At 38.4% G+C, this 24,676-nt stretch overlaps 1 protein-coding gene and 1 long non-coding RNA gene across 3 annotated transcripts in view; one reads left to right on the forward strand and one right to left on the reverse strand.

The window, feature by feature from the left end:
• Positions 1 to 24,676, forward strand: part of DPYD (dihydropyrimidine dehydrogenase) — a 957,062-nt gene that overhangs the window by 898,344 nt on the left and 34,042 nt on the right. The gene's annotated exons all lie outside the window — the stretch shown is intronic.
• Positions 23,903 to 24,676, reverse strand: part of LOC129655087 (uncharacterized) — a 71,903-nt gene continuing 71,129 nt past the window's right edge. For both annotated transcript variants that reach the window (XR_008715752.1, XR_008715751.1), the window contains one exon: positions 23,903 to 24,429. This is a non-coding gene — a long non-coding RNA (uncharacterized LOC129655087). The remainder of the gene's footprint in view (positions 24,430 to 24,676) is intronic.

The following is a 24,676-nucleotide window of genomic DNA, read 5'->3' on the forward strand; positions in this document are numbered from 1 at the left end:
TAGGAATTTAGCAGTAATTTGCATTTAAGGAATCCATTAGTGCCATCACATACACAGTTCCATCACGCGATGACTAACAGGAGTCTATAGTATTTGCTTATGACTTTATTGATTCTTATAAATTAGGACATTATCATTTTGATTCATTCTTATTCAGGGATAACCTACTTTCCCAGGACTATTGGCTGATGTAACCCACACCAGCCATTATAAATGGCATAACAATGCTCTATCTTTTGACACTGTCTTGTGTAGCTTTCTCCTGTGGCTGGTTCTGTCCTAGAAAAAGTATCTCCGAGGGGCAGTGCTAGAATTATTCCCTGCACTCTGATCAACAGACATTTCTTCTGGAAATAACTAAGTCCATCAACTGTTCTGGTATTTAGCTCATGCAGAGACATTCATAAGAAATACAGGAGGTGAATTTTGCTCTTAAAAAAATGATCACATATGATTTTCTTTGAAGGAGCACTATTGCTTATGACAATTTCTCCTTGAACTCACAGTAATCTTTTGTTAAATGGCATTACCTATGTCTAGATTAGATATGGGGGGATATAGAATTCAGGAAACAAAGATACCTGTCACAGAGTTGTACAGACCTGGACTCCACCTAGATCAGAGGCATCCAGTGAGTTCTCCTCTCTGCCTTCTCTTTCTTTTAGATACTCATATTGTTTGGGGGATAAAGCTGAAAATAAAAGTGTTTATTCCCTGCCTTTTTCTGATGATAAGGTTTTTGTTGTTGTTTTATACTTCTAAAATTTGAACTCTTATTTATGAGTGGAATTTTAGGAATGATGTAATTTTCACATAGCATTGCTCTAGGAATAATGAAATACCATTGTTATAGCTACTAACAGTGAGAAGAAAGAAACTTAGAAATATTTGAGCCAGTAAATATTTGGGGAACATAGTATATCCCATCAATTATAAGACATGCGTTTTTGTTTTTTTTTTTTCACATTTTAATACCTCTGAATCTGGATGCCTTGCAATTAATTGATGACATCTTTAAATTAGCAGACTCTGAAGGGAAAAAAGTTTTATTAACATTTTAAACAATTTATTCTGCTTATTTTTCCTCATAAAATATGATAACATCTTAAATGTGATTAAATATAATGCTGTGCTTTTAATTTGTCATAAATAAAAACAAAATTATCAAGTACTTTTAACTGGCATTCTAATACAGCAACATAGTCTCTGTCCCAAACTTCACTAGACAGAGAAAAACACATTTTCTTGGAATGATCTTCTACAAAAGGAAATTCAGAATCTCATCATCACCTGTTTAAAAAGTCACTTTCTGAAATCTAACTAATAGAGCATTGGACCAGGATGGATTAATTGAGTCTATAGATAATCCCCCAAAACTCAATTTGTTCATTAATATATTATTCCTAAGTATATTCCTAAAGCTTGATGGGTAACCAGATTAATTATTCTGTTACATATCTTTATGCTTCTCTTCTGATAGTCAATGAAATACAAGGACCCAGATAATTTCTAACTGGATAACCACCCCTGGACAACAGGGAGCCTACTATGCTTTATGTCTTTCTGTTGAATTCAAAATATTGGATTAGAGTACTGATGTCTTACTAATATGTGTGTGTATATATATGTGTATGTGTGTGTGTGTGAGCACATGCCTATTTAATTACATTTTGTTCTTGTTGTTCAGTCGTTAAGTCATGTCTGACTCTTTGTGACCCTATGAGTTGTAGCACACCAGGCTCCTCTGTCCTCCACTATCTCCAGAAGTTTGCTCAAATTCATGTCCATTGTGTCGGTGATGCTATCTAACCATCTCATCCTCTGCTGCCCCTGCTCCTTTTGCCTTCACTTTCCCAGAACCAGGGTCTTTTCCAATGCGTTGGCTCTTCACATCAGGTGGCCAGAGTATTAGAGCTTCAGCTTCAGCATCAGTCCTTCCAATGAATATTCAGGGTTGATTTCCTAAAATGACTTTGACTGGTACGTCCCAAAACCACTATTAAGAAAACAAACATAAAATGTACATGCTGAAATTTCTTCCTGGCTTAATGAGATAAGGGGGAAAGTTATTGGGCATTTGCAAATTTATTTATAACATCATCTTTAAAAATATCCAATGACCTACATTTATGGAAAAAAAAAACCAGTCAACTCCAAATGTAATTGTTATCTTGCCTGGTATTTATTAATAGACAGATGGCTGTTATCTTTGTTAAAATGCTCTGAGTTGACAGAATTTAATTTACATAAATGGGTAGAAAGTCCTTTTCTTACTTGTCCAACAAACTGGAGACAAAGTGCCTGCCAGTGTTTTAATTTCTTTTTCATGTTCTGGTTAGAGAGTGAGGAGAATGCCTTCACTCCACAGTGTCATGAATATGATAATCTATGGAAATCACGGAAAGCAGGTACTTAAGTTAAGCATATACTGTACTATGAGAATCCCTGATGAATTCAAGTCTCTTCTGTTTGGAGAAGATGTTGTTGCCTGTGAAGTGACAGACTGCCAGATGTTCATGGAGTAGCATGGTAATGGGCTCAGATCTGAGGCTCTTCCCTACCCCCACAGATGACAGCATTTACTTTAGGCTACAGAAAGGGCTTGTCTTCATTCTTTAAGCACTAGTGTTTATATTTACTTCTCAACCATCAACTCTTCATTTCCTTAATTTTACTTACTTAAACACGCAGAGCTTAAAGTTGTATAACTATGTGAGCAATTCTTACTCTATAGAATGTATGCAGTCTAAATGTGAAATAATCTTCCATAATGTAAAACATGCTTAATCCATTGACTTCCCTTGTAAACACTGGGGAAAAAAGTTTATTGGAGGGAGGGAAATGTTCATTCTAGGGTAATATTAAGCACATAGCAAAATATGCTAAAGCACATGTAAGATAGTAATAGTAAAAACTGTAACACCCTGCTGGGATTTCTATAAAAATAATGATGTTGAAGATAAGAGCTAGTATTTATTAAGTGCCTAATATGTACAAAGCTCTGACTTTGTTTTATATACCAAGTATAAATTATATAATCCTTACTACCCCCCTATGAAAAATTACTCCCATATTATGAATTAGGCAACTGAGACATGAAGGTTAAACAAAATTTGCTAGGTCAAAAACCTAGTAAATAATGGACCCAGGATTGGAAGCCAAGTTCACGTCAAGGACTGCACTGTTTATCCTAAATATACTATATACTGCTACCCAATACCTTCATTCACTAAGAATATTCAATGAGTCAGCCAGAGTTCAAGGTTCTTGGGAAACATCAATGAACAAAACTGATAAACAACTTAACCTGGAAGTCTATACCTTCTAGAGAAGATAGAGAAAAAACACTAATTAATTAATTAATTATAGGATTATTATTAAAAGTGAGATATGCAGAGTGTGATTTGGAGGGTCTACTTTAAGTATAAGGCTATAGGAATTCGTAAGACTTGAGAAAAGCAAGAAGACGAGTATGGCAGCAATATAGTGAATTAAGAAAACAAAGAAAACAGAACTGAAGAAGTAGTCAGGGACCAGATAAATCTGCAGTTATTGTGAAGCTTCTATATTTTATTTTAAGGACACTGGGAAATCATTGGAAAATTTTAAGCAGAGGGGTGACCTGTTCTCATTTCTGTTGGAGACAATTGCTCTGGTTGCTATGTGGAGAATACATTATAGCAAGTCAAAAAAGAAAGGAGGCAAATGAGTTAGGAAACTACTGCTCTGTTCCCTGTGAGAGACAGTGAAACCCAGACTAGTGCCTTATCAGTGAAGACAGTGAGAAGCGGAGAATTTGGGGATGTCTGTTGAGGGTGGAGCCTAGGTATTTTGCTGAAGGAATAATCTAAGCAGGATGGTAAGGGAAAGAAAGAACCTAGAATAACCCTAGGTTTTCCACTTGAGCAAATGGGTGAGTAGTCACTCCATTATCTGAGATGGAGAAGATTAGAAAGAAATCTATTTGGAGTGAAATAGTAATGAATCTACTTAAGATACATTAATTTTGAGATTGCTTCCCAACATTTAATTAAATATGTTAATTTAGGTGCTGGACTTAAGAGTCTGAAGCCCAGTATAAAGAACAGTATCAGAGCTATAAATTGGAAAGACACAGCTGAAATGATATTTAAGGCCATGAGACAAGATTAAATCACTTAGAAAGAGTATGTTGATAGAGGGGGGGAAAAAGAGTGTCTAGGACTGAGTCTTGGATATTCTAACTTACAGGTTTCGTAAAGAAAAGTTTAACCAGCCAGAGGGATACAGAAGTGATGTGGGAGGAAAAGAAGGGTAGTATTTTAAGAAAGAAGGAGGGGTTTTTCCTAGGTGAATATTACTGAAAAATAAAGTAAAATGAAGGGCTTCCCTATTGGCTCAGAAGGTAAAGAATCTGCCCACGTGCAGTGCAGTAGACAAAGCAGACATGGGTTCAATCCCTGGGTTGGGAAGATCCCCCAGCGGAGGAAATGGCAACCTACTCCAGTATTCTAAGTCACAACAAAGTAAAATGAGTACAAAGCATGGCCATGTAATTTGCAATATAAAGGTGCTTTATGACCTCATTATCAAAGCATTTCCTTAGTTTGGAAAAGAGGACAGATTCCTGAAAGGATTTTCAGTTCAGTTCAGTAGCTCAATCGTGTCCGTCCGTGTCTGACTCTTTTCTACCCCATGAACTGCAGCACGTCAGGCCTCCCTGTCCATCACCAACTTCCGAAGTTTACTCAAACTCATCTCCATTGTGTCGGTGATGCCATCCAACCATCTCATCCTCTGCTGTCCCCTTCTCCTACCACCTTCAATCTTTCCCAGCATCAGGGTCTTTTTCAAATGAGTCAGCATCAGGTGGCCAAAGTATTGGAGTTTCAGCTTCAACATCAGTCCTTCCAATGAAGACCCAGGACTGATCTCCTTTAGGATTGACTGGTTGGATCTCCTTGCGGTCCAAGGAACTTTCTCAAGAGTCTTCTCCAACACCACAGTTCAAAAGCATCAATTCTTCAGCACTCAGCTTTCTTTACAGTCTGACTCTCACATCCATACATGACTACTGGTAAAACCATATCTTTGACTAGATGGATCTTGGTTGGTAAAGTAATGTTTCTACTTTTTTTTTTAATTTTTTTATTTTATTTTATTTTTTAACTTTACAATATTGTATTGGTTTTGCCATATATCAAAATGAATCCGCCACAGGTATACATGTGTTCCCCATCCTGAACCCTCCTCCCTCCTCCCTCCCCATACCATCCCTCTGGGTCGTCCCAGTGCACCAGCCCCAAGCATCCAGTATTGTGTATTGAACCTGGACTTGTGACTCGTTTCATCTATGATATTATACATGTTTCAATGCCATTCTCCCAAATCACCCCACCCTCTCCCTCTCCCACAGAGTCCAAAAGACTGTTCTATACATCAGTGTCTCTTTTGCTGTCTCGTATACAGGGTTATTGTTACCATCTTTCTAAATTCCATAAATATGCATTAGTATACTATACTGGTGTTTTTCTTTCTGGCTTACTTCATTCTGTATAGTAGGCTCCAGTTTCATCCACCTCATTAGAACTGATTCAAATGTATTCTTTTTAATGGCTGAGTAATACTCCATTGTGTATATGAACCACAGCTTTCTGAATCATTCATCTGCTGATGGACATCTAGGTTGCTTCCATGTCCTGGCTATTATAAACAGTGCTGCAATGAACATTGGGGTACATGTGTCTCTTTCAATCTGGTTTCTTCAGTGTGTATGCCCAGCAGTGGGATTGCTGGATCATAAGGCAGTTCTATTTCCAGTTTTTTAAGGAATCTCCACACTGTTCTCCATAGTGCCTGTACTAGTTTTCATTCCCACCAACAATGTAAGAGGGCTCCCATTTCTTCACACCATCTCCAGCATTTATTGCTTGTAGACTTTTGGATCACAGCCATTCTGACTGGCGTGAAATGGTATCTCATAATGGTTTTGATTTGCATTTCTCTGATAATGAGTGATGTTGAGCATCTTTTCATGTGTTTGTTAGCCATCTGTATGTCTTCTTTGGAGAAATGTTTATTTAATTCTTTGGCCCATTTTTTGATTGGGTCATTTATTTTTCTGGAATTGAGCTGTAGGAGTTGCTTGTATATTTTTGAGATTAGTTCTTTGTCAGCGGCTTCATTTGCTATTATTTTCTCCCATTCTGAAGGCTGTCTTTTCACCTTGCTAATAGTTTCCTTTGTTGTGCAGAAGCTTTTAAGTTTAATTAGGTCCCATTTTTTTATTTTTGCTTTTATTTCCAATATTCTGGGAGGTGGGTCATAGAGGATCCTGCTGTGATGTATGTCAGAGAGTGTTTTGCTTATGTTCTCCTCTAGGAGTTTTATAGTTTCTGGTCTTACGTTTAGATCTTTAATCCATTTTGAGTTTATTTTTGTGTATGGTGTTAGAAAGTGTTCTAGTTTCATTCTTTTACAAGTGGTTGACCAGTTTTCCCAGCACCACTTATTGAAGAGATTGTCTTTAATCCATTGTATATTCTTGCCGCCTTTGTCAAAGATAATGTGTCCATATGTGCGTGGATTTATCTCTGGGCTTTCTATTTTGTTCCATTGATCTATATTTCTGTCTTTGTGCCAGTACCGTACTGTCTTGATGACTGTGGCTTTGTAGTAGAGCCTGAAGTCAGGTAGGTTGATTCCTCCAATTCCCTTCTTCTTTCTCAAGATTGCTTTGGCTATTTGAGGTTTTATGTCTTTCCATACAAATTATGAAATTATTTGTTCTAGCTCTGTGAAGAATACTGTTGGTAGCTTGATAGGGATTGCATTGAATCTATAAATTGCTTTGGGTAGTATATTCATTTTCACTATATTGATTCTTCCAACCCATGAACATGGTATATTTCCTTCCAAAGAGCAAAGGTCTTTTAATTTCATGGCTGCAGTCACCATCTGCAGTGATTTTGGAGCCCAAGAAAATGAAAGTCTCTCACTGTTTCCATTATTTCCCCATCTATTTGCATGAAGTTATGGGACTAGATGCCATGATCTTAGTTTTTTGAATGTTGAGCTTTAAGCCAACTTTTTCACTCTCCTTTTTCACTTTCATCAAGAGGCTCTTCAGTTCCTCTTCGCTTTTTGCCATAAGGGTGGTGTTGTCTGCATATCTGAGGTTATTGATATTTCTCCCAGCAATCTTGATTCCAGCTGGGGGCTTCATCCAACCTGGCAATTGTCACGATGAACTCTGTATATAAGTTAAATAAGCAGGGTGACAGTATACAGCCTTGATGTACTCCTTTCCGTATTTGGAACCAGTCTGTTGTTCCATGTCCGGTTCTAATTGTTGCTTCTTGAGCTGTATACAGGTTTCTCAGGAGGCAGGTAAAGTGGTCTGGTATTCCCATCTCTTGAAGAATTTTCCACACTTTGGTGTAATCTACACAGTCAAAGGCTTTGGTGCAATCAATAAAGCATATTGTGTGTTAATAGAAATAATATTTTTAAAAATGAGATTGAATCACGGATGAGCATAGATGAAAATTACAGAAGCAAATTCCTTCAGATCATCAGGTGTATATGAGAGATAGAGCCCTCAATGAATTGTTGGAAAGAACCAGTGTTCTTCCCATCTTAATAGAAGAAATGATGAAGGATGATAGTACAAATGAGGTAGATTTATAAGATTCAGGATAGAAAAATTGTTTCAAATATTTTAACCAATAATATAATGATTTTTAACTAAGACTATCAACTAACAATTAGGAGTGGCAATTTAGATTTGAGAAGAAAGAAGGAGGTATAAAAATGTTCTTTTGTAATGAGAAAGCCCCAGGTTGACAGTGGTAACATTCCAAGGCTTATTGGACAGGACTGAGTGCCCAGCTGGGGACAAGGAGCAGTTATATTCTCTATCCATATATAGTTTTCAAGTGTAAACATAAAATAACTGGGTATTTGGGTTAAATACAAGCAAAGATTTTGCTTGGTGAGTGCAACAAAGGATTAGAAGTTGTTGTCTGATAGGATTAGACCTTAAACAAATGACTAGATAAATATATATCAATAAAAATTGTGATAAATGTTGTATGTATTTATAGTATTATTTATTTATGTTTAATCCTGTTACATGAAAAACTACTACAAACTACTAAAACTCCCAAAAACCTTGCAGTAGTTTTAGGTGAAATGGCAGCCAAAAAGCTTGGGAAGAACATGGTCAGTCAATGTAGAAGGCGATGGGGTTAAGCTTGGTGTTGGGAGACCAAGGTCTGAGTTTGCTCTGCTGCCTACTGTTATGTGGCCTTGGGCGTTAAGTGTTTGCCACATCAGTGGGCTTCAAGTTTCATCAGTATTATAATAATTATGTTATGATAGAAATTGAGATAATACACAAAATCAATTTCTAAAACTTTAAGATCTATAACCATGTTATTTGGTTTTAGAATTTGGTACTAATTCTTCTTGGGACATGTGATATTCAACAACTGGCTGATGTCTGGTGAAGCTCAGATAATTATGCAACTAATAGCTGATTTATTTGCTGTCTTCATTTTGTGGTATTAGTCAATGCCAAGTATTAGGCTCATCTTTAGGCCTAAGGGCTGGGGTTGGGGATAAAAAGAACCACAGCATGGACTACACAACCATTTGGCCTTTGTGAAGGCCACAGAATCAACTGGATTGTACCTTCAGGGATATTTGACCTAATGTGATAATTGCCTAGGTTTACAATTGTTTTAAGTAAATTTTCAATAAAATAATGATTTTTTTTATAACTATGATTTATAAAATATTTTGTTGTTTGATATTTTTATAAAGAAGATGTCAGGTGAGCGTATGCTCCTCAGTTTTTGTCTCATCACAACAAAGATTTGGAGTGACGGACATTAAAGCCCCCTCGGCCTGTCACAGCTCTCGGGTCCTGGACGGACCGTGTTATAGCTCTCAGGTCTTGAACGGACTGTGTTATAGCTCTTAGACAAATCAGTGTTACAGCTCAGTGTTACAGCTCTATTTTATTTAGAAGATAGCAGGAAAATCCATCTTCGAGGCGTGAGGGCACGTCGATCCAAAGACGTGAAGCGAAGAGTGCCCCAGCGTGCGGGAGAGAGAGAGAGAGAGCCCTTTGGCTCTTCTTTTTATGTGTTTTTTTCTTCCCCCAGGCCTGCCCTATGTAAATTGGGCTTAGTCAGGACTGCTGTTCTACCTGAAGTCCTCACTTCGGTCCTCGGACCTTCCTTTCACCTTCCCCTGTTCTATTTTCGCGGGCTTTTCTCTTCCTTGTCTTTTCAGTTCAGTTCAGTTCAGTTCAGTCGCTCAGTCGTGTCTGACTCTCTGCGACCCCATGAATCGCAGCACGCCAGGCCTCCCTGAGCATTCGCCACTGCCATTTTGGACTCCTTTTCCTATTCTAACTACCTAACAAAGAGAATGAAATCATGGGTCATTACTATTTTCTTATTAAAAACTTAAAGCAGAGAACCTGGAAAATACACAGAAATTATTTGTATTGAGCTCTAAGCATACAATACCTTATTACTTATTCAGCTATAGGATGTTTTCACAATTCAAAGTAAATGTTATTACCAGGGATTGGTTTATGCAATACTATGGACCAGGCAAAATATCATGCATGTATCTGGTCATTAAGTGTTAGATCAATCCCACTCTTGCCAAACATTGTGCATAGAGGGAATCTTTTTGAATATTTTGTACAAAAGTGTTCAGGCTAGATCATGTGTTGTCATCGTTAAGCTGTGACCCCTTAAGGTTAGCTGAAATTACTTGTCAGTATAGTTTTCTGTCAAATTTAATCCTTCATTCATTCATCAGATACTTAATTAATGCCAACTGGATGCAAAGAATTAAGAGGAATGATGAAGAATCAACAGATTCTCAAAATGTTTATGATCTATACAGAAAAAAAGAAAATGCACAAATAATGGTATTATAGTTTAGAAGGTGATGTGTGTGGAAGAGACAGGGGAAGATCCAAATCTGTGGGACAATGACTGCCTTCAGCAGTGACCCAGGTCCGGATGCAAGTCTGATGTTACAGATGGACGTTAGCTAGTGTATTCGAACCTGCATGGAGAAGCTGTTGTTTATAGAGCCCTTTACCACACATGTAAAAGATTCTTTCCCCCTGTTAAATACTTCCTACCAGCATGGTAATTAATTATGTTAGAAAATTCTTTTCCTTTCAACTAAAAACTTGCACTTACTTTCATTTTCTCTCCAATATAAATCTCCTGCTTAGCATAGAAACCCTAAAAATTGACTTTCAAAATGATGATCATTTTTTTCAATATATCCTGAAATGTAACCACAAATAGGATTTTTGATTGGATTAACATGTAATACTTTATATTTTGTGCCACACTTTGAGGTAACAAGGATTTTAAAGCCATCATCCAGGTGTTTCCATGTAGGAAAATATTAGGTATTGTAGTATATAAATCTGAAAAAGATTGATTAATCTTCTAAAGTGGCTCCAAATATAGCCTGAAACCTGAGTGCCTTTTTTCATGTTTATAGCAGTCCCATTTTCTTCATCACTCCACTTTTATGTTTTCCTTTACTTCTATCCCATTGTATGAAATAATTTTTATTCCATTTTCCCTCATTGGTTTTTGCCCTTGACATTCTATGGAATATTTTGCCATGAAAGCAGTGGCATTTTGAAGGTGGATTTCAAAACATATTATTGCATCCAAGTCCTCCTAAAGCACTGGAAGAACTATAGTTCAGGAAGTCTTTCTTCATATGTAGTTTTTTGTGACATTTTTATAATTCAGCATACTCACTTCATCTTTATATTGTTTGCTATATTGAGCATAAATCACATTTATACTCAATATATTAAAATAACACTTGAGTTCTAGGCTGCTTTATACTTTATAAAACAGTAAAAGCTCTATTTTAATAATGTTAGTGCCTTCCTATTTCAAACAATTGTGAAGAGTGAGGAGGCAAGAGTGATCATTATTGTTTTTTGTTTTTTTTTTACATAGATAACAACTGAGGCTCACAGAGGGCAAGTGACTTGTCTTGGAGACTAAGTGTCTCAGTCTCTGCATCCAAGATGAGTGACCATTCTGTATATTGCACTGTTTTAGTGTTATAGAAGGTTCTATTTGGGGGGGGGCTCCCCATATGGTGCAGCAGTAAAGAATCCATCTGCCAATGCAGGAGAAACAAGAGACACAGGTTCAATCCCTAGGTCAGGAAGATCTCCTGGAGAAGGAAATGGCAACCTACTGCAGTGTTCTTGCCTGGAAAATTCCGTGGACAGAGAAGCCTGGCAGGCTTACAGTCCATGGGGTTACAAAGAGTCAGACACGACTGAGCACACGTACACACACACTACTACTTTCTTTTAACAGCCTAAAACTTGCAATATACACAAATGCAATCACAAGTGTATCTACGTTTTATTCTTACTTACTTGGCAGGTTCATGCCCAGCGTCACTTATATCTACCTCTAAATGTGCATGGTTCATTTTGTAGACGGTGTGTCTCAGGTGACTTTGTAAGTAAACATCAAACTTTGTAAAGATAATTACAGTGTAGTGTTTGTTGTGATCTGTAGGAATTTCCCAATTTATACAGATTATTTATAGCTTTCTTTGTAAAAACTGTTTTCTTTCTGCTAATTATCCATACAGATTTTATTACTTAATGAGATAGATAACAATGCTATATGTGGTTGTACCGATGAAGCCTAAAGCAGTGTAAGAACTCATCCAGCCTCAGGGGTTTGGTAAATATTAGCTACACTATCCATATTTTTACTACTTAAATAGATTCAGGATGTTCTATCATTAAGTAAGAGGGAAAGAGTTATGTAAGTTATGACTCAATCCAACATTTCCTCCACAGACTATTTGTTGCTACCTGGGCATAAACCCTGAGGATTTCTAACTGAATTTGAAAACAAAGCAAAATGTGGCAGTGGAAGGAATGTTATATATCATCTGGTCCAACCTCCTCATTTTATAGATGAGAAAACCGAGAAAGTCACTGCACTGTCAGAGGTCACAAAAAGAGCTGGTAGCTAGGTTACAGTTGGAGCCACATCTCCTAACTCTCAAGAAAGTACTGTTTGCAATATATCACATTGTCTCCCCGCAAAAGATGCCTCCCATGGGGTGCTGCATCTTGAGAATGAAGCATATTAAATTCATATTTGGCTAATCATTTTCTCAGCAGCTCTATGGTATTTCATTAACCACTGCATGTAACACTCTGGCCTTTCACCTGTATTAACTTGGGCTCATTAAACTTGAGGCCAGTAATAAACAGGACTAAACTAATACAGATATCTTGCATGGCATGTGTTCAGCATTCTTTTGAGGCATTTTTCTCTTCACAGTTTGTGGAGTGAGAAAAATAAGAAGCATAGATTTCAAGGAATGGAATATGTGTGTGCTATTTGTCTTTACATCAATCAAAAATGGAGTAAATACTCATTTAATAAGCTTTGTAAGGACTACAGAGGTATGAGTGACAGCACAGTGCAGAGTCTAGCTTCTGATAGACTGGGAAGTGAATCCTGGATCTGTTGTTGATTAGTAAGCAAGAACTGGAGCAAGTTATTCAGCCTTTCCAAGCCTCAGTTTTCTCAACTGTAAGTGGGGACAAGAACAATACCCACCTCATGGGTTTTCAGTGAAGAAGAGTTGATGTACTCCTGCACTTTGCAAAGGGCTTGTTATAAGGGATGCTGGATACATATGTTGATTTTGAGGAAGGTAACGATGATGGTACAATTGCTTCCTGTATAGAACTTACAGTCACCTCTCGCTAGAGCGATTGTTGAGGAAGCTGATTTTCCCATGTCTTCTCCCTCTACTTCATCACCAGTACAAAGCACAAGCAGGAGCTCTCCAGTGTGCAAGGAAAGAAAACGGAATCCCATTTTGTCCCTCCCAGATTCCCTACCCACATTGTTTTATGTTCATTTTCCTGAAGACGTAACTCTTCTGTAGCTTACAACCTGTGCAGTCACCCGTTAACACAGTTCCCACACAATTTTGAAAACGCCTGAGACTCTGATTGAGTGGGGGACGGTGAGAGAGGAGAGGTCATTTGCAGGGAGATGAGCAGTAAAGAGGTAAAAGCAGAACTTTGTCAGAGAGAAGTTCTGTGTCGGAAAGAATGAAAGCGAGGTGGTTTCAGGCAGCAGCCATTGTCAGAGAAGGGGCACACCAGTTGGTGAGTTGTGAGGGAGTGAAGGCCTATGTGAATTCTTGGGGTTGGTATGTGTAGTTACTATTGGGCCTCTATTTTTCAGAGTATACAATATTTAAAAGATATTTTCCTGTGTATAAAAATTCATTTTTTGATTGATTTTGCTCTTCATTTCCTTTTTCGTCCTTGCCTCTTTCCTTTACTCCCTCACTCCATTCCGCTCTTCTTTCTTTCATGTTTTTTTTCTTTTTCTTTCTATTTAAATTTTTTTTCACAGTGCTCTGAAATCCAATATACTTCTTGAACTCAGCATCTCCAACATTCTGGATCATTCTCCTCTTTCTGCCAGAAGCATTCTCCCAACAATTCATCTTTCTGTCTGCCACCACAGAGACCTGATTACATAAAAGTATATCAGGGTACGTGTTTCCCTACACCCTGAAGAATAAAAATTCAAACCACTTTCCCCTAAATTTAGAGCCCTCCACAGATTTCCTGGCTTCACTTGCTACTATTCTTCAGGTATTTACTATGTTTAGGTTGTCTAAGAATGAGTTCATCCTGTAGTTTCTTAACTTTCCATCCCTTTACTCAACGATTCCTTTCTCTTTTTTCCCCTTTTCTAGCACCACATGCTATTTCTCCTTTTTATAATCTTTCTTCACAGTTTGAATTCCTCCTTTACTAGAAAGTCTTTAATCTCTTGCGTGCCCGCTACGTGCATGCTCAGTTTCTCAGTTATTTCCGACTCTTTTGTGACCCCATGGACTTAGACCTCCTCTGTCCATGGGGTCCTCCAGGCGAGAATGCTGGAGTGGGTTGCCATTTCCTAGCTCCAGGGGATCTTCCTGACTCACAGATCGACCCCATGTCTCCTGTGCCTCCTGCATCAGCAGGCAGATTCTTTACCACTGCACTGCCTGGGAAGCTCTTAGTTGAAATAAATTGCTCATTAGACCAGGATTATGTCAAACTGTGCCCCTCTTCCTCTGCTTATCTCTTTCCTCCTTATAATTATCTACATAACCCAGATGTCAGCTGAGATCACCCAATCCCATCCTCTGGATATTGCTACAAAATTCCTAGAGGTTGTGCTCTCTACATCACTTTTGGTCATAAATTCTTACTCCCACTGATTTCTGAGTCTCCCTCAAATCTCACCTCTCATTAGTCTCTATTCTTGGGGCCAACCTCAAGAATTCTCTAATCCAACCATGAAACTCAATCCTGTTTTCCTGACTTTCTTCCAGATTTCTCTCCAGGGCAGGTAAGTGGGTAGGAGATGTTATTAAAGTTTCAGGGGTCATAGAGGAGGATTTGGGCTGCAGCAATAGAAACAGCTTAAAGTTGAATATTAGCTCTTCCTCTTTATGAAAGTCCTCCAGTCATCACATCATCAGGTTCTGCTCCCTCTCTCTCTGTCTCTCTTTTCCTTCTCTTAATGATCTTTCCTCTTCCCTCTCTTCTCTCCTTTCTTCCCCCTCTGCTTCAGATTCTTCTGCATTTCTCATGCATAGTGGTTTGGACATCTCTTTGGTTTTATTTCTTTTCAATCACTACATCAGGACTTAATCTCCTGAACTCCAAGCTAAAGATATTGCTTTAAAAGTTATCACTTTAAGCAATAAAGTTTGTTTCTTTAGAGGAATCTGCTGTACATCATTTAAATAATATGTCAATATAGAACAGCAATGATCTTACTCAGTTCCGTGGAATACGAGTCAGTCCTCCTCACAGGCCATAAGCTGCTTTTGGAAAGAACCACCTCCTCGTTGTGTTTGTGGCTCCAGCACCTGCACAATCTTTGGAAAAAAGCAAGTCTTTCTTCCTTCACCCTTTTCTGGCATTCCATTCATGTTAGATTCTCTTCTCCTGATTGACATTCTTCTTCACATACATCCCAGTGTCATCACTTCACAACAAAACATGCTCTGCTTGCCCTTCACTGAAGAAGCTCTGCACTCTCTTATATCTTATTAAACACAGGGCAGAGGGTCAGCAGCCTCCTGACCCCCCCAGCGCTGCTTCCAAAGTGTTACTCTTTTCCACCTGGTATTTCGTTTACTTGGAAGATTTTCTTTCCCTTTCCTAACCCTCACATCTCTGTCTTCACTACTCGCCAATCAACTTTCACTCTATCCTTCAGAACTTAGCTCTAATGTCATTTCCTCTAGAAAAGTTCACCCTCTCAGCCTGGGTTAGGTCCACGTTGTCATTGCTCATCTGACATCTGAGGTCACCTCTGCCACAGCCTTTGTTTTGGCGTACTGCTGTTGTTATTAACTATAGGTTCTTTAAGATGACAGATTGGTTTTTTATATATAAAGTAGGCGTATTGCACTGTTTTTTTTTTTAATTTATGAATCACAGATGTTGTGTAATATATAATTTTTAATTTTAAAAGAACCTATTTCTGTAAGTTAATTTCTTTCTGAAAGTAATTGTTTGGGATTGTCTGACATTTCCAACAACCAGCAGGACTTTTAACTTACTTTCAAGATATTCATGCATGCATTTATTCAGTAATTTTTCAAGTTTTGAAAAACTTAGTGAGAAAAAACAAAAAACTAAGCAATAAGCCAAAAACAAGGGGGAAGAAAATACATTGAGTAGCTACATCAAAAACTAACCAGGACCTCAAATGGGGAAGATGAAGTCAGAGGCCTGTAATGATACGACAGTGGCATAAATGCAAGGATAGAAGTGTCCAGAGTGCTTTGCAACACTTCGAGGGGTTTTTAATACTGGGGAGAGTGGGGAGTCAGTAGAGGACATTATTAAGATCCTGTGAATACTGAACTGAGACAAAACACCAAATGGACATGTCCCAGGTTAAAAACACAGGGTGGGCTCATTCCTAGCATGAGCAAACATGGTCATACAGAGCATGGTACACAGTGCAATGTAAGCAGTTAAGGCTTGTGGGAATAAATTGGCAGGGATGAACTTTACAAATGTTATTCCATTTAATGCTTATACCAACATCGTGAGTTAGATATTATCATTCTCATTTCATTGATAAGGAAAATTAGTAGTGGAATGGTTAAGTAATTGGCACATAGTCACATAGCTAATGGGTGTAAAACTGTGATTTTAATGCAAATTTGACTTCTAAATCAGTATCCTAACCACTATGCAAATGTTGCCTTTCTGCTTTCACTATGAAGCATGAGTTATCATTGCTTTTGACTGCCATAGACGTCAAATTTTTGATCATAAGTTGTCCACTTAAATTTATCAGGTTAAACTAAGAGTTACATTTCATTGATATCAAATATTTTGCAATGTCCAGCCCCAGTGTCCCAATTTGTACCACGGGGCACCATATAGTATTATGATAATGTAATGTACAGATGGTCCTCTCTGTTTCTTCTTGTTTTCCACGGTCCAAATTTGATAATATCATGAAAAATTGCTTAGTATTATATCAGTGATAAAGTATTACAAGCTATTCATGGGGAAAATCCAAGTTTCTAAATGTAAGCCACATTAAAGCAGATTATGGAATAAAATTCAGAATCAAACATAAGCAATTAATTGCTGTCATAATTGAAGGAAGGGAAGAAGAAAAATTAGTGGATTCAGACAGAACAGAACAGACCTCTCGTTTCTGTTTCCCATACTTTCTTGCATCACGCTGAGCACATAGTGATTTAATTAGGGTGTGTTAGGCGATGGCACCCCACTCCAGTACTCTTGCCTGGAAAATCCCATGGATGGAGGAGCCTGGAAGGCTGCAGTCCATGGGGTTGCTGAGAGTCGGACACGACTGAGCGACTTCACTTTCACTTTTCACTTTCATGTGTTGGAGAAGGAAATGGCAACATACTCCAGTGTTCTTGCCTGCAGAATCCCAGAAACAGGGCATCCTGGTGGGCTGCCGTCTATGGGGTTGCACAGAGTTGGACACGATTGAAGTGACTCAGCAGCAGCAGCAGGAACACACTAAGAGAACCCAGGCTCCCAACCATTGTGCTCCTACATTTTTATTTTAGGTATCCAAAAGTACTCATTGCCTTTCTGAATTTTGTTAAAGATTAAATCTTGGAAAGTTTATTCTCTTCACTTTGTGTTGATCATTGATTGAGATTAAATAGTTTTCCAAGGATCTTTGTATACAATGCCTTTAGATAACAACAAAACTAGATATGCTTGATATATTATTCAGTATGACACTAGCCCTAATGAATGACAAGAGATACTTATAAAATTACTAGCAATGATAATTATACACATTACATATAGAAATTACTCAACCTTTAATGTAGTAAGGGACAGTTCCTTGTGCAGAATAGGCATTTGATATTGTATATGTTGACTAATGGTCATCTGAATTAAATTCACCCATTCCAGTCCATTTCAGTTCACTGATTCCTAGAATGTCGACATTTACTCTTGCCATCTCTTGTTTGACCACTTCCAATTTGCCTTGATTCATGGACCTGACATTCCAGGTTCCTATGCAATATTGCTCTTTACAGCATCAGACCTTGCTTCTATCACCAGTCACATCCACAGCTGGGTATTCTTTTTGCTTTGGCTCCATCCCTTCATTCTTTCTGGAGTTATTTCTCCACTGATCTCCAGTAGCATATTGGGCACCTACTGACCTGGGGAGTTTCTCTTTCAGTATCCTATCATTTTGCCTTTTCATACTGTTCATGGGGTTCTCAAGTAAAAAATACTGAAGTGGTTTGCCATTCCCTTCTCCAGTGGACAACATTCTGTCAGATCTCTCCACCATGACCCGCCCATCTTGAGTTGCCCCATGGGCATGGCTTAGTTTCATTGAGTTAGAAAAGGCTGTAGTCCTAGTGTGATTTAGATTGACTAGTTTTTTGTGAGTATGGTTTCAGTGTGTTTGCCCTCTGATGCCCTCTTGCAACACTTACCGTCTTACTTGGGTTTCTCTTACCTTGGACGTGGGTTATCTCTTCACGGCTGCTCCAGCAAAGCGCAGCCATTGCTCCTTACCTTGGACGAGGGGTATCTCCTCACCGCCACCCTTCCTGACCTTCAACGTGGGATAGCTCCTCTAGGCCCTCCTGCGCCCGCGCAGCCACGGCTCCTTGGACATGGGGTTGGTTCTCCCGGCCACCGACCCTGGCCTCGGGCGTGGGATTGAATTTAACTCAGATGACCATTATATCTACTACTTCGGGCAGGAATCCCTCAGATGAAATGGAGTAGCCATCATGGTCAACAAAAGAGTCCGAAATGCAGTACTTGGATGCAATCTCAAAAATGACAGAATGATCTCTGTTCGTTTCCAAGACAAACCATTCAATATCACAGTAATCCAAGTCTATGCCCCAACCAGTAATGCTGAAGAACCTGAAGTTGAATGGTTCTATGAAGACTACAAGACCTTTTAGAACTAACACCCCAAAAAGATGTCCTTTTCATTATAGGGGACTGGAATGCAAAAGTAGGAAGTCAAGAAACACCAGGAGTAACAGGCAAATTTGGCCTTGGAATACGGAATGAAGCAGGGCAAAGACTAATAGAGTTTTGCCAAGAAAATGCACTGGTCATAACAAACACCCTCTTCCAACAACACAAGAGAAGACTCTATACATGGACATCACCAGATGGTCAACACTGAAATCAGATTGATTATATTCTTTGCAGCCAAAGATGGAGAAGCTCTATACAGTCAGCAAAAACAAGACCAGGAGCTGACTGTGGCTCAGACCATGAACTCCTTATTGCCAAATGCAGACTTAAATTGAAGAAGTAGAGAAAACCACTAGACCATTCAGGTATGACCTAAATCAAATCCCTTATGATTATACAATGGAAGTGAGAAATAGATTTAAGGGCCTAGATCTGATAGATAGAGTGCCTGATGAACTATGGAATGAGATTTGTGACATTGTACAGGAGACAGGGAGCAAGACCATCCCCAAGAAAAAGAAATGCAAATAAAGCAAAATGGCTGTCTGGGGAGGCCTTACAAATAGCTGTGAAAAGAAGAGAAGTGAAAAGCAAAGGAGAAAAGGAAAGATATAAACATCTGAATGCAGAGTTCCAAAGAATAGCAAGAAGAGATAAGAAAGCCTTCTTCAGCAATCAATGCAAAGTAATAGAGGAAAACAACAGAATGGGAAAGACTAGAGATCTCTTCAAGAAAATCAGAGATACCAAAGGAACATTTCATGCAAAGATGGGCTCGATAAAGGTCAGAAATGGTATGGACCTAAAGAAGCAGAAGATATTAAGAAGAGATGGCAAGAATACACAGAAGAACTGTACAAAAAAGAGCTTCACAACCCAGATAATCATGATGGTGTGATCACTGATCTAGAGCCAGACATCCTGGAATGTGAAGTCAAGTGGGCCTTAGAAAGCATCACTACAAACAAAGCTAGTGGAGGTGATAGAATTCCAGTTGAACTATTCCAAAATCCTGAAAGATGATGCTGTGAAAGTGATGCACTCAATATGCCAGCAGTTTGGAAAATTCAGCAGTGGCCACAGGACTGGAAAAGGTCAGTTTTCATTCCAATCCCAAAGAAAGGCAATGCCAAAGAATGCTCAAACTACCGCACAATTGCACTCACCTCACACGCAGGTAAAGTAATGCTCAAAATTCTCCCAGCCAGGCTTCAGCAATATGAGAAGCGTGAACTTCCTGATGTGCAAGCTGGTTTTAGAAAAAGCAGAGTAACAAGAGATCAAATTGCCAACTTCTGCTGGATCATGGAAAAAGCAAGAGAGTTCCAGAAAAGCATCTATTTCTGCTGTATTGACTATGCCAAAGCCTTTGACTGTGTGGATCACAATAAACTGTGGAAAATTCTGAAAGAGATGGGAATACCAGACCACCTGATCTGCCTCTTGAGAAATTTGTATGCAGGTCAAGAAGCAACAGTTAGAACTGGGCATGGAACAACAGACTGGTTCCATATAGGAAAAGGAGTACGCCAAGGCTGTATATTGTCACCCTGTTTGTTTAACTTATATGCAGAGTACATCATGAGAAATGCTGGGCTGGAAGAAACACAAGCAGAATCAAGATTGCCGGGAGAAATATCAATAACCTCAGATATTTGCAGATGACACCACCCTTATGGCAGAGAGTGAAGAGGAACTCAAAAGCCTCTTGATGAAAGTGAAAGTGGAGAGTGAAAAAGTTGGCTTAAAGCTCAACATTCAGAAAATGAAGATCATGGCATCCGGTCCCATCACTTCATGGGAAATAGATGGGGAAACAGTGGAAACAGTGTCAGACTTTATTTTTCTGGGCTCCAAAATCACTGCGGGTAGTGACTGCAGCCATGAAATTAAAAGACGCTTACTCCTTGGAAGGAAAGTTATGACCAACCTAGATAGCATATTCAGAAGCAGAGACATTACTTTGCCAACAAGGTTTCATCTAGTCAAGGCTATGGTTTTTCCTGTGGTCATGTATGGATGTGAGAGTTGGACTGTGAAGAAGGCTGAGCGCCGAAGAGTTGATGCTTTTGAACTGTGGTGCTGGAGAAGACTCTTGAGAGTCCCTTGGACTGCAAGGAGATCCAGCCAGTCCATTCTAAAGGAGATCAGCCCTGGGATTTCTTTGGAAAGAATGATGCTGAAGCTGAAACTCCAGTACTTTGGCCACCTCATGCGAAGAGTTGACTCATTGGAAAAGACTCTGATGCTGGGAGGGATTGGGGGCAAGAGGAGAAGGGGACGACAGAGGATGAGATGGCTGGATGGCATCACCGACTCGATGGACGTGAGTCTCAGGGAACTCCGGGAGTTGGTGATGGACAAGGAGGCCTGGCGTGTTGTGATTCATGGGGTCGCAAAGAGTCAGACATGACTGAGTGACAGATCTGATCTGATGTTGACTAAACTACAAAAGATAGTGTAACTAAGTCATATGTAAACATGTTTTTTATAAAAAAATTGTAAAAAATTTGTAAAAAAATTAATTCTTAGTCCTGAAGCATACTATATCATTTACAGTTAATTTATTCTTCAATCTGTCAGTGTGTACACACACACACAGTATACACACACACACACACACACATATATCTGGATTTCAGGTTTATACTGAGTGCAAAATATGTATGCAATTTGTAACACATATATATATTGCACTCAGTGTATGTATATGTGTGTGTGTTTTAACAGTATATGAAATATATATATTTATATCACACTCAGTATAACTTGAAATCATTTTATCTTTTAACTTATTACCTTTTGGTTATCAAAGAAATTACCTTTCTTGCCCTCATTGTTTCAAATCAGGTAAGAGGGTACAATTAAAAAATAGAGTTGATCTCTTACAGCACCGTGCTGCTGCTGCTGCTACTAAGTCGCTTCAGTCGTGTCTGACTCTGTGCGACCCCATAGACAGCAGCCCACCAGGCTCTCCCATCCCTGGGATTCTCCAGGCAAGAACACTGGAGTGGGTTGCCATTTCCTTCTCCAATGCATGAAAGTGAAAAGTGAAAGTCAAGTCACTCAGTTGTGTCCGACTCTTGGCAACCCCATGGACTGTAGCCCACCAGGCTCCTCCATCCATGGGATTTTCCAGGCAAGAGCAGTGGAGTAGGGTGCCATCGCCTTCTCCATACAGCACTGTAGACTGGTGCTATTAGCCAACTTGCTGCCATTCTCATAAAAAATATGCAATTTAAACTGGGAGATACTAGTGCTTGCTTCTATTAGAAACAAGAACCCTCTTCTGCTTCATAATATGCTCAATTACCTTTAGATTGATCCATGAATAAATTATAATCCAAATAGACTTCTTTACCTTAAAGCTTTGCTGGCTTAAGGTATCCTTGTTGATTCATTATGTTGTCACTTTTCTATCGGCAATGTAATGCTTTTAATATCTGGATAGAGGCAGTTTTAGTGTGAGATACTGTTATCTTTAAATGAGTAGGATTTAGCTTTTCTGGTGAGGACAATTTCATCAGTGATGAATCCCTGGAGAAACTGTTGAAACAAAAATCACACCATTTCTGAGCTTTGTTCAGCTCATCAGTTACAAAGCAGCTTTGAGAGTCCTAAAGAACTTTTTCTTTTGTTTAAGAAATATAGCATGACGCTCAAACCTCTCACTTGGAGTTACCGCAGGCTACAACTTTTTCTGCAAGAAAATAATGAATGAAGAGGAAAAGCTCCTGCTGCTGGCTCTGTCAGGGCCTGCTGCTTCTCCTCCTGCAATAGGAAATCAATTAACTGTATGTTCGGGCAGAGATTTGAGCTAAATGCTTTATTAATCATCACTGATTGCACACATATACAGTGGCCCACTATACCTTCACCTTCACTCTTTCTTATTTTTATTTTGCTCTGGTTTGTCCCTTTGGCAAGATCTAAACACAGACATATGCCTAAGAGTAATATATGGTCCTCAGATACAAGGGGCAATTGATCTTTTTTATTTTCAGAAAACTTAACTTTTCAAATGTTCAGTTCTCGGCTATCTTAGAGGCATTTAAGTATGAGCAACATAATAATAATTTTTTAAAAGCACTGAAATTTCTTATACTAATGCAGAAAGCAAAATGACTATAGCAACCTTGAAGTTTTGGAAGCTGCTCCTCCAACACTTCAGACTCCATATGGCAGTGAGAAACCACATGCAAAGAGACCCTCATTGATTTGGAGATAAATGGCAGAACATCGAAGGGGCAGTCAGTGATCTGTGTGGATGTGCTGTCAATTTAAAGAAAACTTTGACAAGAGTTTTCTTTCTTTTCCACTGTTTTCTTCAACCAACACTCAGAGAAAGTCCTGTAAGAATCTTTATGTTAAATTGAGAACCTCTCCTTAGGATAAATTATACAAGATTAACACATTATAATTAGAGCACCACTAGTCATGAAAAGGCTGCATTAGTTAAATATGGCAAATATGGTCAGCCACTGCAAAAAAAAAAAAAAACACACCAAATATCAAGTGGTTGGTGTCTGTGCAAGCTGTATTCTATTCTGCATCAAACGATTTTTCTATTATCATTATTATTATTATTTCCATTATTGGAACAATTTAAATCATCACAGTTTAAATGTAACTACTTTATTTCTCTTTGGATAAACAATAATTTAAATGGAAAAGAAATATCTCCTCTGGTCTATGTTCAAAAGTAGATTAACAAGTTCCAAGAATGATTTCTTTTGAATAACTTTATAGAACTTTTAGGTAGAATGAGACAGTGTTGAATAAGATAAGACCCTGTCAAGGAAGAGGATAATGGTTCAGATTTTCATAAAACTCACCTTCCTCATGAGGGATCTGCTAGCCTCAGAGGTCATGTGTTTCACACTAACAAATCTTGATAATCTTCAAGAATGTAAGATTAGTGTGTGAGTGTCCTTGATGTAGAAGTGTGGTGAGAGTGATATTCTGACAAGATTTGTATCAAGTGAACATGCATTCACTGCCTTCTGAGGTGTTATCCGAACCCTAAGGGGTATTGGCACCAAATGTAATCCCTAACGCCTCATGTGCCAGGGGAAAGAGTCATTTCAGTAGAGGATACTCTAAGCAAGCTTGTGTTTTCTATATTAAAGGGCCCTAAATATGTGATAATATTAAGGATTTGTTTTATACTGTATGCGTTTTAATAGCACAGCATCACTTATTTTATGATTAAATAGATACAATATATTCATATATTCTCTCCCTCCATCATATCATTTCACATATTACTGTAATCATTAAATATAGTAATTCAGGAAAGCATTAAGGTGCGGAGATGAAGTGTATAGTTCAGGTTTAATTGTATGTAAATTAAATTGGCATTCATAACATTGTTTCTATTTGCTCGACTTGACATAATTACAGTAAATTGATAATGGAAGTAACAATCATAGATAGTTACACATGAGTATTTTCTGCCAATATAAATTTCCAGTTGCAGTTTGGCTGAATTGTAACATAGTTTAAGTTTGGTTTACCTACCCAATTGACATCTCTAAAGGACCAGAGAACTCACTTTCCTAGGGCATTATGCAACCTGGCAGGTAGAGGCCAGTGTTTTGAAACAACTATGATTTTGTACCAAAGTACTTGCTAGGTCAGAGATCAGTATGACCTTGGAGTGCTGTAGTTTTCCAAGCCTTCATCAGCGAGATAAATGTGCTTTATTCTGCAGGAGAGGTGGGAGGGGGTTATTTTCGCAGTCTTAGAAAAGAGGCCTAGCAGTTCCAGGTTACAAGCAAACACGTAACATTTGGAATTCAATGGCGCCCATCATCAGCAGTATATGTCAGTAAAAGTGAAGATCAAAGGTTCTAGAAGAGAAGGACAAAGTGAAGAGGAAATAATTATAAGATAATGAATAATAGGAGGGCATATTCATGTTAACTTGAAACCACTTAGCATTTTTCCATGACACCCAGGTATCTTTCTAAATGAACTTTGTAAAGTACAATTGAATAACCTTGAGATTTAAAGCTACATAATGTGATTTTGAATACTGATGGAGTTTGTTTAAGCAATGTGATATTTCTTCTGCTTTTCGTTTCTATTTTTGCCACC

This window comes from Bubalus kerabau, chromosome 6, assembly GCF_029407905.1.
Source record: "Bubalus kerabau isolate K-KA32 ecotype Philippines breed swamp buffalo chromosome 6, PCC_UOA_SB_1v2, whole genome shotgun sequence".
NCBI lineage: Eukaryota > Metazoa > Chordata > Mammalia > Artiodactyla > Bovidae > Bubalus > Bubalus kerabau.